Here is a 12,581-nt window from a genome sequence, read left to right on the forward strand (position 1 = left end):
TAAAAAATATAGAGATGAATATTAGTCAGTTATCCAGACAAATAGCTGCTTTTCCAAGCTCGAGTGGAGGATTCACAAGTAACATCGTAGACAATCCTAAGAATGAAACATGCAAGGTTGTTGATACAAATTTAGGGGTGAATATTAGAAAGGATAAAGATGAGATAGAAAAAGAATAGAATACCAATTAAGGTGACCAAGAGGAAATATGAGTCACCCTTAATCAACTCATTGATAAAAACTGTCCTTGGATAAGAACGAAGAAGCGGATCTTGACTGAGCCAAACCCTCATTTACTGGATTACGTAAAACCACCATATCCCATCATTAAAAAGAAACCGATTCAGGATGATGAAGCGAGGATATTTTCAAAGTTCAAGGAAATGATAGCTACTCTCTGGGTAAGTATTTCTTTCCATGAAATCTTAGAACTAATTTCAACCCCTCCCTTATCGGATTACGTAAACCCACCATATCCCATCATTAAAAAGAAACCGATTCAGAATGATGAAGCGGGAATATTTGCAAAGTTCAAGGAAATGCTAGCTACTCTCCAGGTAAATATATCTTCCCATGAAATTTTAGAACTAATGCCTAAATTTGCTAAATTTATAAAGGCATTACTAAAGGTAACGAAAGACAAAATGGTTAAGGAACATGTAAACATGACCGACAAGGATGATGTGGTAGTACCTCAAGCTTTCCCACCAAAATTAAAATATCCTGGTAAGTTTAACATTTCTTATCGGTGAGGTGAATATTTCGCAGCTCTATGTGATCTTGGATCTAGCATGACTCTCACTTTAGATGACTCATCTATTACTCAACCGGTTGGTATTGTACACGACGTGTTAGTACATGTCGACGAATTAGTGTTCCCTGCAGATTTTGTTAGTTCTTAATATAAAAGGAGATTCAAGAGGATCTATTATTATCGGATGACCCTTCTTGGAAACGGGGAAAGCAAATACTGATGTAGAAACGAGTGAGCTTATCGTAAAGTTCAATAAAAAGAAAGTTGTTTTCAAGGTGTATGATTGGACACCGTATGTTGAGAATTTGGATACCTTCTACCACATGGAGGAAAAAGGTAGCAAGGTAGACAAAGGACAAATAAGAGGTGAAATGACCAGCTTGAGGGTATCTCTTGCGCCTAACGTACCTTAGACGTGGACCATCAGGCTAATGACATAAAAAAGCGCTTGATGGAAGGCAACCCATAAGTAAGAATTTATTTTTTTATAAGTAATTGTGATTTTTTATTTTCTTTTTAACATTGTCAATTTTGGTGTGATGTTATTGAAGAAAAAATAGGTAGAGAAGAAAAGAAAGAAAAAGAAAAAGGGAAGAAAAAAAGAAAGAAAAGAGAGGCAAGTTTCAGCCACTGGGATCATCATGCAGCCTGGCACGCGTGTGATAGGGCTCCATTACGCACACGACATAGGCATCATGTGCGCGATAGAGACATTAGGGAGATTCTGGGTACCATTAGCATTGTGCACGTGATGAGTCTATGACACACATGATATGACCATTGTAGAAGAACATCAAAGGTAGTCGTTGGCATTGCGTGATGCAGGTATAATGCGTGTGATGGGAAACAACTAGTTGGCCTATAAATAATGATTTTTAAAATCACTTTCTCCTCACAATTCTCTTCTACTCCTCTGCTTTCTACTTTTCATTCTGAGTCATCTTTGTGCAATTTCCTTCAATCTTTTTCGCTGTGTGTAATATTTTTGTTGTTGTTATTGTAAGTATTATGGCTTCCAAAAGAGGACTCATGTCAAGAGGCTCATCATCAAGGGCTTCCCCAACGCCTAGTCCTCCAACCTTCATAAACCTCAAATTTTTATATGAGGCGCATGCTGAAAAAATTCTCAAGATACTGGATTACCATATTTTGAAGGAAATATTTGATTTAAATGATTTGTGAGGCTTTAAAGAAATAGGAGAACATTTGCAATGAAGGGAATCATAAGCTTTAACAATTTGATTCATGAAACGAATAAGAGTATTGACTTCAAATTTTATGTGAATGTGGCTTTTGGTGATGTGAACTCTTATACCTCCTATGTGCAAGGTAAGTACATTGACTATTCTCCTTATACTATAAACTCTCTTTTTAATTTGCAATCTCCTTCTGTGTGTGCTCTCATGAACTATAGGCAAGAGCACAAGGTCATAAATGAGAAAATGACCCAGGTAATGTTAGATCTTTTTTGTAGGCCAGGGGGCGTGGGTGATTGAGCATGGGTTAGCAATACGTCTCAAAACCGCCGATTTCTACCAAATAGGGCATGGGTATAATTTTTTGTTTAAAATTTAGAGGTTGTATCTAATCAATCACAATTCATTGTGAAATAATGTTTGGGTTTACTAGCTCTCTTGAGGGGGGAACCTATAAATTTGGGGTTGTTAATTGCTGATAATACTAAATATATGGTTAACGCTGCATAAAAGGCTTGTGGGCATTTTTGTGTTATAAATGAATTATACAGGAGAACAGGTATGTCAGTTTACTCTGATGATAAGATACTTAGTCTGAAAGCACCACTCAATGCTTCAGCCATTCAGAGGTTGCAAAATATGCATAAAGGAGAAGTTGCTCAAAATGATCAAGAAGAAAATCAACAAGGTAATGATGACGAATTCAACCACAACTAATGTAAGGTCAACAAGTATAAAAATTTCAAAGAAGGATGGAAGTTCACACATTAGGGGTTACAAGGTGGATAACAGAAGTTTCACTCACTTTGTATGTTGAACCTCCCAGATTTGCATCAGTGTTCAAAGACTTTTATGAACAACAAGAAGACCATATGTCGACTCGGAGTTCAAGAGCCCGGTTCATCGATCAAAGACATGGAGAATTGCTTCACAAACTAATATCAAGAGAAAGCAAGGAGGAGAGACCACATGCGTGCATAATGGACAAGGCAGAATAATGAATTCAACGGTACAATGCACAATATGCATGATCTTTTCCGCAAAAATAACATGTGAAAAGACATGTAGTTTGTTTTAATTTTCAAAAGCTTTTGTTTTTATTTTTCAAATGTAACCTGGAGAAGAGAAATAGTTATCACAAGTGATCTTTCTATCCCATTGTATTATCCAAATTAATTGTTTTTAATAAACAAGTTTGTAGTTGTTTTATTTCTTTTAGATTGCAAGTTATCACTTTAGAATTAAACATATGATCCAAAATAAACTTGATCACCACAATAGAAACTAGCAACTTAAAGACGAAGGATGAGTAAAGAATCAACGGATTTGTACTCAACCTACATATACCTCATCTAGTAAGGTTTCGCCAAATATTTCCATTGTTCACTTTTCTTTCTTTATGAGTGTATCCATGCATCATTCTTTTATCTGGGTTGATTTATTTACGATTAAGTTATTTGGTTTGATCAACACACACTGAGGCAATTTTTTGTTTATAACTTTGAGCCTTTTTAAAACCACCATGTAGTGATAGGTATAACCATTTCTAGCCACGTTGAGCCTTAGTCTTTCTTTCGGTGACGTAGCCTAAAATTCTTAGTCATATGACTTGAAAGATCTTTTCTTTCCACCCTCTCTTTAGATTTAGATAGAAGTATAGTTCCTAAAGTATATGAAAAATATTAAGTTTGGGGTTGCACTTGGAAGTGAGAAAATTTGTAAGTTTTGGGTTGGGGTACTAGAGGATATGGTCAAAAAAATTGATTTTTTTTGTGTGAAAAAGAAGTGGAAAAAGACACTTAAAAAAAGAATGAGAAAAGAAAAGAAAGATAAGGACCAAAACACTCTAGTATCATCAAAAAGGAATAAAGAGGTATGATGATAGAAGGAGAACTAGGAACCTAACTCCAAAGGTTTAAACCTACTTTCCTCAAAATATCCTACCCTAACAAAAGCCAAGTTATAACCTAAAAATACCTCTAATGTGTGTGTCGTGATTTCTGTGATGAACTATATTAGAACATGATCAAGCTAAGTTTAAGAACCCAATTTTTAGTATTTATTTATTATACTATTATTACTTATGTGGAGTGTTAATTAATTATTTAGTTGATAGGAGATATCATGAATAATTGAATTAATTAACTTGGTGGATATATGATGTTAGTTTAATTTATTTGAATTAAATAGAGATATTTAAATATTAGGTCTTATTGGGCCTATTAATTAAATTAGAAGTATAATGACTTAAGCCCAAATAGAATACTAATATAAATAGTAAGAGGTGAGGAGAGTGAGAATTATGATTCATTTGATCATTGAAGGCAATAGAGAAAGAGGAGAGGAAAAGTAAAGAGGAGCTAGGGTTTCAAGAAAATTGAAGAGGTAAGGGGGGAATCCTTATTATTATGGGTTAGTATGATTGGGTCAATGGGTAGAAGCATGTTTAGGTTAAAATCCCTAATTTTGTATGGTTGTTTGGAATTGTTAGGTTTGATGAGTATGCTTGATTGTGGTGATTTAATTGTGTTAAAACTGAAAATTAATCTTATATAATTATGGTATTGTATGAGTTATAATTTTCTGAACGTGTAGCTTTTTACGGAATCGAAATCGGAGGTCCGAAAGTCCTCCAACGATGAAAAACGCAGAAAATTCAGCATGTTGTTTTACAGTAACCGGTTACTCACCGAGCGTTAACCGGTTACTTGCTTAAAAATCTGCATTCTATTAAACTAAGTAACGGGTTACCCACCGAGCGTTAACCGGTTACTTGCTTAAAAATCTGTTAAATCTGTTTCACAGTAACCGGTTACTCACCGAGCGTTAACCGGTTACCACTGTTTGAAAGGGAAAAATTGAGATTTTAAATGCTGTATTTATTTTGAAATGCAATCTAAGTGTGTGTAGTTGATAATTAGCCTATATTTGTGAATGATATACTGTTATGAATGTGTATATGTACCATTGTTGGATTGTGAATGATATATTGTTATGAATGTTTATATGTACCATTGGTGGATTGTGAATGATATATTGTTATGAATGTGTTTATGTGCCATTGGTGGATTGTGAATGATATATTGTTATGAATGTGTATATGTACCATTGGTGGATAATTCATGGAGTTGAATTATGGTGATATGTGGAATGTTAAGATGGTAGAGATGATCTTAATTGCATATGTATTGGTATTTGTACATTCATTCATGGCATGCATGGTCGGCTTCATGGTGGAAGCGGTGAAACTGTGGGTTCACATGGTAAATAGACGTTGATCCTTAATTGGAAATAGGCGTAGCAGACGTTGATCCTTAATTGGAAACAGGCGTGGTAAATAGACGTTGATCCTTAATTGGAAATAGGCGTAGCAGACGTTGATCCTTAATTGGAAATAGGTGTGATAAATAGACGTTGATCCTTAATTGGAAATAGGCGTAGCAGACATTGTTCCTTAATTGGAAATAGATGTGGTAAACAGACGTTGATCCTTAATTGGAAATAGGCGTAGAAGACGTTGATCCTTAATTGGAAATAGACGTGGTGGCTTGGATTCTAGATATTGAATCGGAAAACGGTGAAACGTTGGGTTCACATTGGTACCACATGCATAGAGTCACATGTCTTGCATTGAGTCACATTAGAGTCATGTGATAGTTGAATGTTTGCATTGTTGTGATTGTGATGTATGTATGAGATATGGTAATTGAATTTGGTGATGTTTGGATACATAACTTGGCAAATTATGTGATTATGTGATAATTGTCGTTATGTGTATTTTGGGAATATACTATTGGATTTGAATATTATACTCCTTGAGTTTTTATGTGTGCTTGAAACATGTGAAATAAATGTTGTTTAATATTATTTACATGGTTATATGAAGTGTGACGAATTCCTTTAATTGTTGATTTAATCATTGTGCTCGATTATACTTCTTCATAATGATTTGAATTCTCACCCTTTCTGTTTGAACGTTACCTTTACAAGGGTATCGCGCAGATACTCAGGAGTAGTATCGCTGAAGTAAGTGGACGGTAGCTCACTCGAGATTAGCTGGAGAGCTGCGATACTGCGTTTAGAGACTAAGTAGTGAGTCAATGCTCTGGTCATGTAACACTGGGTAGATTGGTAGTATGGAACTCATATCTGATTTGGATACGTTTTATGTTATTAATTGTGAACATGTTTAATTGAAGAGATTATTGAGAGATGATCATGGTATGGGACATGGATCATTTGATGAAATGCATGGATATTCGTTATTTTCCGCTGCGAACGCATATGCTTGAATATTCATGATAATTGAAATGTGTTATTTTAAATGACCAGGTGTATTGTATATTGATGATGAATGATGTTGGTTTTTGAAAACTCTTAGTTTTTGAAAACGTCGATGTGACGCCCTTTTGTTTATATGCGTGCTTATTTACTCTGATTATATGTTAAGTATTTTGGGGTAGAAAAAGGGGTGTTACACTAAGTATAATTTATTTTACATGTTGATTGAGAGATAGTAAGCTGAGAGACAAGTTGAGTACTCATCAATGTTGAGGATGTTTTCCGAATTCGTTGGATAGAAGCTGGAAGCTAGAACAATGGTCAGGTAAAAGAAATATTTAAATTGGTGATGTTCAATTTTTATTATGCGACTTGTTGTCTATTGAAATATGTAGTTGCATACGAGTTACTTAAGGACAAACAACGATTCAAATTTGGGATTATGATGATAGTAATTCATTGCATATATTTAGTCGAAAAATCAGAGTCAAACAAGTGAAAGTTGAGCAAAAATGAATAAGAATGACCAAAGAATAAGGGGTAAATGCCTAAGTGTGCAAATTGTGGACTTAATGAAAATTTGAGTGAAAAAGGAGCAAAAACGGATGCAGCTTCGGAAATAATCACATGCATCATCGCACGCGCGATAGGGTCATTAAAGTTTCATCATGCACACGATGCAAGATATCACGTGCGTGATGGTCACTTTTATTGGCTTTTTTCTAACGAGTTCTGGTCCATTCTGACGCCTTTAAAAGAGTATTTTCTGCACTTTCACTAGGGTTATTGTTTTAGGAGATTGAAGCACAAGTGGAGATTTTTAGAGCATTTGAAGCCATTGGAGGCCATCATTTCAAGGGACTTCTTATGTTATTTTTATCTATCAATTCTGATATTTTTAATTGCACTATGAGTAGCTAAACTCTTATAGGTTAGGTTGTGTTATGATGAACCTATTTCTATATTGTTGGATTTATGTTGATTTGAGTATTGTATGAATCTATTGATTTATAATCTTATTCTATAGGTTCTTATTTGTAGTGCTTTTTATGTGAGATACTATTTTAATCTGATTTTGGGTACATATGGAATACCAACCATTAGTCTATGTGTTTAACCTAGGGAAACTATTGTACTTACGTTGATTGAATAGGGATAGGAGACCCCAAGTAGTGGCATAGAGAATTAACGTTCTATAAATCGCCTAATATTGCTTACACTGACAGACTAGGGATAAAAAGCTATGAGTAGCGGTTAGTGAGTTATTTCATGAGGGATCGAGTATAGAGATTTTGTTAATTCACCATGGGATAATAGTATTTAGATCATTCATACAGGGAATCAAACATCTACAACACAATTTGACCACTTTCGTGACATTATTTACTCATTTATTTACTTTTCGCACTGAAACTCGAAAACCCCCTCTTTTTACTAGTTTTTGTATATTGCACATATTTTGTCTTGCTTGGAGGCAGTCCCTGTGGATTCTATCTTTTTATTACTTCGACATTATTGGTACACTTTCCTATAATTCATCAATCTTTAAACTAAGTGTTGTGGGAATATCTAAACTCTCCCAAAGATTCGACTAATTCTACACCATTTCGACTTGTTTATGGTCATGATGCAGTACTCCCTTTAGAAATTCATTTGCAGATAGTTAGAGTTCAAAGGCAAGTTGATATTCCAACTACCGACTATTTGGGTGTGACGTTAGATGAGTTAAGTGACTCTAGATGTCTTAATGAGGGAAAAGGAAAGGGTAGTTAAGGATTATAATAAGAAAGTTAAATAAAAAAATTTCATGTTGGGAGACTTGGTTTGGAAATTCATCCTGACCATGGATAAAAAAGACAAAACTTTGGGCAAATGGTCCTCAAATTAGGAAGGACCATTTAGAATTCTACAAGTATTTACAAACAATGCGTACGAAGTCGAAGAATTGACCCCTGAAGGTCGAGTCCTACGAAATAAATGGCAAATATTTAAAATAGTATAGACCTATATGTTGCAGGAGATCCATATTAACACAAATTAAAAATATCATTTCAAAATTAAAAAGGCTAAAACATTTGCCTTAAAATGTCAAAATTCCACGAATGACATATTTAACAATTACAGAAATTCAAAATGTTGTGTCAAATGATATAGAAACTTTAATGAAATAATGATGAAAAAGCAAGTCCTAGAAAGGGAAGAAGTCCTTCAGCCTGTCATACTAGATTCTAGTTGTAGATAATAGACGATCAACCTGTCGTGGCGAGACCTTCAATCTCAACATCCATACTGATGAAAATTTCTAAGTGTTGTATTACAACTAAGGACTCTTCATCTATTTGTTGTTGATTGACTTTCCAGAGTGCTTTCTTTTCACTTTCAGCTTCTTGCACTTTTTTCTTCAATGCTTCAATCTCATTCCTCCAATTGAGAATTTTGGTATCCAAAGAGCGACAACTCCATATTCCTGGCGAAGTGCTTCCTCCAATTGTTTAACACATTTTTCATAATCATTAGCTAAGTTCCATGCCTTCGACCTAACATCTTCCTTAAGCACCATATTTGTTTGAGCATCATTTTTTCTTTGGAAACCAGCAAAGATTTGGTCGAAAAAGGGTCCAAAACCTACCACAAAATCAACAACCTCGTTGGGGGCATCAATTACGCCGAGCTTCTTCGGCAGTGCTTTAATAACATATCCATGAATGAAGTCTTTTTCAAGTGCTTCAAAAAGGTCAACTTCTCCAAGTGCTGAAGAACCCCATCAACAATTTCAGGTGTGGTATTTCCTCTAGAGATGGCTGAAGAGCTTGAGCACTTACCCATCGAGCTACCTTTGTTGCTCATCATCATTTTTACATAGGCACGAGGATTTAGCTTCTTCAGTTTTTCCATTTCCTCTTGGGATAAAGTTTTTTTGGTTAAAGGGGTAGCTTTAGCTGTCGAAAATTTTGAAAGGTCTTTTTTGATAATTGATGTGGTTTATGCAGTTGGATGTTTAGTATTGGTCAGAGGAACAATGTTGTATGGTTTTTTGTGAGCTTCCTGGGGTGGCTCAGGGCTATTAGGAGGAGAGGTATGTCTTGGCTCTTCTTGCTTGTGATTTTCCCCATGGGAAGTATCGTCCACGTCCGTTTCATTTCCATATCCTCTATCAGCTGTTGAAGATGTTGACTCAGAAGGTGGATTTTTATTGGTTGAATTATGGGACACATTGCCATCTACCTCTTTGGGATGATTAACCTCCTTAATGGTTTATACGATGGGATTTGGTTGATTGGTGGGGGAACTGGTAGTTTGAGGCATATGGCATTTAAAACTCGATGCAGGTTTGGTCGAAGGTTTGTCCTACAAGAGTCAAGTGTTAGTAGTTGCAAAAAAAATGAGAATAAAAGGATAAAGAAAAGTAGAGTTACATTTTTGCATATGCATCTGGACTTGAATATGCGCTTTCATTGGAGACAAGTTTTCTGGATGTCTTGGTTGTTTTGTCGCCTTTGTCTAAGGTGATTATTTTCTCCTTCTTTGTTTTGGGAGTAAGGGCTACCTTTGGACTTGGCGCAATTTTTCTAGTGCAAACTCTAGTGGCTTTTGGTTTTTTCTTCTTCGTTGGAGGTTCAGGAGATGAATCTTCAACATGGATAGGTTCAATCTCGACCTCAGCGGCTTCTCCATTAGCAATTGTGTCCTCAGTCTGTAAAAAGATAAAAAAAAAACTCATGTGGTGAAAATCATATAAAGTTTGTACAGTGAGCAATTTAAAGTCAAGTTTTTTGAGAAACTTACCTGTGTGAATTTTTTGGGAGTTGCTTCGAATATGGGTTTCCTTAGTGCCACTTTACCCTTAGCAACATCTCTAGTCCTCTTACTATGTTCGACAACTGAAAATATGCAAACCCAAATATGAACAAAGAGGAAAAGACTTGGGGATTAAATGTATTTTTGAAGAAGATCCTTTTGCTTTCCTCACCTTCATGTATGGGGGTTTCAACCCTGACATGATTTATGTTGACATGAATGTGGCCTTTGAAACTGTATATGTCATGCTTAGTCGGAGTCACTCGCTTGGTAGGTATCGAGCTTTCTATTATGAGCACCTTTATATCTTCGCCCATAAGTAAACCACCTTGGAAATGGATGGGAGAAAGCTAGAGCTATCTTACTAGTGGGAAATGAGGGAAATTTAGGAGGATAAAAACTCAATGTAAAACTGTATTTGTCCTTTATATAATCAAGAATTCTCAAGTTGGGAAGTTTTGCCATCATTTTCTCTTTAAGAGTTACAACTGCTTCACAGATCATCTGACTAAGGTCATTGGGGTTATACACAGTTTCAAAGTATTTTTGGAAAGCTTGGATATTTTTTACATGTTTGGTTCTACCCTTGTTGAATTTTTTGCTGCAGAGAAGAGAAAGCGTCAGTTAGATATTGGGTTAATGTTCCAGCATTTGAAAATTCTTTGGCATGATATGCTTTACACCAAGTGTCGAACTCTTAGGTGCAATAAAAAGATGGTTCAAAAGCAAATGAGGTAAGCAAAAGACGGTTAGTAGCATGTCGATCCAGTCATCGAAGGTATTCATCTTCAGAGTTATCAACGGTGCTAAGACATAGCTCACTTTTTCGGTTGAAGAAGGGCTTGGGCATGGTTTGACTGATTCCAAACTGACGCGACACCCGGTTAGATTGATAATAAACGATTTTCACATTTTCTTTGGAAGTTCCAAGTCTGGTTGAGAGAAGCTTTTGAGTAAGGAAAGCTTCCCATATTTTCTTCGACTCATGCCCTTGTTCTCTAGTAGTATGAAACTTCCGGGTAAACCACTGAGGTTTGTGAGTTCTTTTGGCAAGAGGAACCATTGTTGGGTTGAAGTGATAATGTTTGGCGAACATTAGAAAATAGGACAAAAATGCTTATCGATTTGATATGTTCTTATCAGTCGGAGTCATTTGGGCCATTCGAACACCTTCAACGCACCTATTCTTCATAATGTCGTTAGCATTGTTCGGCTTGACGACATCTAGAGAAATTTCAAATGTGGCATTAAGCCGGAGCTGTAACAGTCAGAAAGGTCCAGAAAACAACAAATTGTCTTTGGGTTGTAGATTTTTTAGAGCATCAATAGCTACGCTTAAAGATTCATAAATTGATCATATAATTAATTGGTTAAGGCAAATATGGCAGCCTTCATGCAGTTGATTGGATAAGTTAAGTATCTCTTTGCCACCTTCAAAGACTTGTAGCAAAATATGCATCTTAACATCCATAGAGCGAGGAAGACAATATGTTCTTCGTCGGAAACTTCAGGATTATCAGTAACGTGATAATCCTCAATACATTTTCCCAAACTGGAACGGTTCGTGTCGAAGTCGATGGTATATTCCTCCCTATCGTTAGGATCAATTTTTTTGCTAGTTGGGTGTCAACATTCCACAAATAAGCTGAAAGGTATTGGTAGTACTCTCCCAGATGTACAAAGAGGCGACCAACATATTTTGGCAATGAGCTGGGCCAGTTCTCAACAACTGGATAAAGCCGAAGATACCTCTTGACTTCCAGGTTTCACCCATTTTTGCCTCAATTTTGTTCAGCCAGAGGATGTAATCCTCATTCTTTATAGTGGGAGGTGCTGAACAGAAAACATGCAAGGTGGCAGTCATATCTTATAGGTTTAAAGGCTCGTTAATATTAACCATGGGTTTAGTCCTATGATAAGAATGGAAAAAGTCCTTAATATTAGTAAGATCTACAAAAGGATCAGGCATTGGACCCATGAATGCATGTGTTTTTCCAAAAATGGAGTAAGGAATGATTACCTGGGATTTGTAGATTCATAGTTTTTCTTCATAGTTAGATGACTCTGGTACATACTCTTGATTTCCAATGGAAACGACATATATGAGCATGTCATCTAACAGAAGAGTCTCTTTGGTTTCTTCAGTGTTCTTCGTTTTGGAAGTCATTGTTGTGAGCATGAATTTGATTGTTGGAAGAAAAAGATATTTCACAAATATAGCTTCTGATAACAATGGATGGAAAAAGAGAAGTAGAGTGAAAGAAGAGGTATTTATACTGGAAGAATAAAAACTCTTCAGTTTTTTGTTTTACAAATGGCTCAAATTTTATTGACATGTGCCACCATTTTAGAGGCGAAATCAAAACAGTTTTGTACACCTAGCCACACCACCGTACAAAGACGGAACCATGATGAGGAGTTATCAGTTAGTGGAAAAACACACCTTTTTTATGTGACGATTGATGGAAGGATCATGATGTCCATGACGTCAGTCCACTAGCTGAAATAGTGTTTGAGAAAGTAAAAAACACTCATATCTCCTTTTTGTTGAA

Source organism: Lathyrus oleraceus, chromosome 7, assembly GCF_024323335.1.
Source record: "Lathyrus oleraceus cultivar Zhongwan6 chromosome 7, CAAS_Psat_ZW6_1.0, whole genome shotgun sequence".
Taxonomy (NCBI): domain Eukaryota; kingdom Viridiplantae; phylum Streptophyta; class Magnoliopsida; order Fabales; family Fabaceae; genus Lathyrus; species Lathyrus oleraceus.